This window comes from Cyprinodon variegatus, unplaced genomic scaffold (genome assembly GCF_000732505.1).
Source record: "Cyprinodon variegatus isolate N-32 unplaced genomic scaffold, C_variegatus-1.0 Scaffold2308, whole genome shotgun sequence".
NCBI classification, from domain to species: domain Eukaryota; kingdom Metazoa; phylum Chordata; class Actinopteri; order Cyprinodontiformes; family Cyprinodontidae; genus Cyprinodon; species Cyprinodon variegatus.
This window is the reverse complement of record NW_015152761.1, coordinates 3,912-6,797: the sequence shown is the minus strand read 5'-3', so window position 1 is coordinate 6,797 and position 2,886 is coordinate 3,912.

Sequence of the window (2,886 nt, the reverse complement as noted above, 5' to 3'; positions counted from 1 at the left end):
CCCCTGCCTCCAAACCTCAGAGGACAGGGAGGTGTGCAAACCCCTCACACTCATGCAGCAGTCATTATTTTTATTTCTGAAAAAAAAAAAAAAAACTCTTTCTCTCATTCCTCCTCTCCCTCCCTGTAGAAGACTGTGTACGTTTAATATGCATTAATTCCAGATATCTCATCAATTGAATCTTCCTCTGTCAGAAGGAATATGTCAACTCCATTGGTGTGGCTCAGAAGGTTTATTAAAGGAATAGATGCAGGTACATTGGAGATGGTGGTACAGATCAAGATGAGGTTTATATTTTGTTTCTTAAGGATATGTATGTCGAAGTGTGGTTATCTGAAACAGAAATAACAATAAAGATAGTTATTTATAGCCATGCAGGCAAAACTGGTACATATAGATGCAGGATGAAAATGGCCTGTAGTAGCCTACCATAGAAATCCACTGGAGGGCGTCATGACACCACACATGTATTATTGGTCAAACGCAATAAACATATAACTGACAAAACCGTCGGAAAATATTAAATGAACGGTAATGCCGACACACTAATAAAATGACAATATATCTGGCAAAGTATAATAAATAAATTATTATTATTATTATTAAGAGTTATTATAACTCTTGCATTTTCAGTAACCAGAGAAACACAAGGACTATTTCACCTCCTGGGATAATAAGATATAACTGACATAAAACACAATATTGGACTTGAAATGTATACTTACATCATAAAAAATGCTCACTGGTTTCACACATGCTGAATTAAAGACGGATTAATGGTGGATGCTATTTTTATGCACACTATGAGGTTCCCTTTGTATCAAAAATAAGCAGGTGTAAAATGTCTAGATGTTGTGCCATTGTTGCATATGTGTTGTCTGCATATGTCTAATGTTGTATATGTAGATGCTGTGTATGTCTATGTTGCATGTCTATGTTGCATATGTAGATGTTGCATATGACAATGTTGTATATGTAGATGCTGTGTATGTCTATGTTGCACATATTTATGTTGCATATGTAGATGTTGCATATGACAATGTTGTATATGTAGATGCTGTGTATGTCAATGTTGCACATATTTATGTTGCATATGTAGATGTTGCATATGACAATGTTGTATATGTAGATGCTGTGCTGTGTTGACACTAGGGGGCGTAATAGGCCAATGGATGCTAACTTGTTGGTTTTATGAGAGTCATAACTGATAATACATATCTTTGGAGGATATTTAAAATGATTCAAAATGCCACCCATAATTCATAAAAGGGTTAACTCAAATAATAGGCCTCATAATAATGCATTTTGATCTTTAAAGTTATCAAAATGCCACCCTTTTATATTGAGAAGCTCTGGGGTATGGCCTATTAGGCCCCCTAGTGCAGAAAAAATGTTCGGTTGGTTGAGCTGCGATTGAAAACCCCGGTGATCCAGACACTAAATCTACTTCCATTGTTTGTAATGGCGAGGGGAACAGGTATCAAAGACCAACGACAAGGACCAACAGCTGAGAGCAAATGCATTAACCATTGCAGCATCTACATATGCAGCATCTACATATGCAACATATACATATGCATTATCGACATATGCAGCATCTACATATGCATTATAGACATATGCAGCATCTACATATGCAACAAATACATGTCCAACTTAAACATATGCAAAAAAAAAAAAAAAAACATATGCAGACTGTCTATAACTCAAAAATTAAAGAGCATTATGAGCGGCAGGTGAAGCAGAGTGACGTCAGCAGCCGCTCTTCCTCAGGTCCTTGCTGAACGGGCTACCCATCTTGTTCGGTAGGGGGCGGACGGTACGTTGCTGGCAGACCATGAAATCGAAAAAGCAATGTCTGCTATGTTTTCTCCATGATTATGGCATAAAATGTGCAGTCTTAAAGAAGAAAATGCAAATAGGATGATTGATTACTAATTTCATTTATGAGTCAAGCAATGCAGCCACAAATTTAAAATGAAAAAGCATTTCTGGAAATGGGTCCTTGTTCTTTCAGGCAGTTCCTTTTTTTTAATGAAAACCAAAACCAAAAAACGGATTCTACTTCAGTTTTCCATTTTTCTAGTTACAAATACAAAACAGAAAACAGCAGAAAAAAACAGCCCTTTTTTGGATTTTCGCCAGTTCCATTTAGCAGCCTAGATAAACGCTTAACATTTTTTTGTTGGGATCCAGAGGCTTGCCCACCAGAGGGCGCCGAGGATCCCTTCCTGATTGTTTGTTCATCTGTTGGGATGTGGGGTGCTGTCTACCTTCCTCCACCAGATGGCATACTGGATCTCCTGAACCTGGAGCCAGCTGATTCTCATTTGCTCATCAGGGGACCAGTACTTATGTGGGCTGTGGACAACACCCCGACGCCAGAGTGTTAGTTAATCACGGTACAGCAACCCTGAGCCAACCAGCCTGTCTGATTCTCTGACTCCATTGTAACCAGAACCAGAACCTGATCAGTTTTGTCTTCTCTGCTTCTAGGAAGAAACCTGACTGAACTCTGGGACTCTGGAGGAGTCCCCCTCGCTGAAATCTGCCTGCCGCATCTCTGGAGCTCTGGAGGAGCTCATCGTCTGAAACCAGCCAACCTGCTCTTGACTGAACCCTGGAGCTCTGGGAGAGTTCCATTCCTGAAATCTGCCTGCTGCCTCTCAGGAGCTCTGGAGGAGCTCATCTTCTGAAACCCGCCTACGTGCCCTTGGAAGCTAAACCAGAAGATCTACAGTCTGAATCTGCCTGCCTGTTCTCAAGGAGAGAACTTAGAGCAACTCAAGGACTGAATCTCAACTAGTCAGAAGCCTAGCCCTGCCGCTGCCTAGCTCTCTGCTCATCTCTCAGTCTCTGGACTCTTCTGGTTTCCTCTCTCCACCG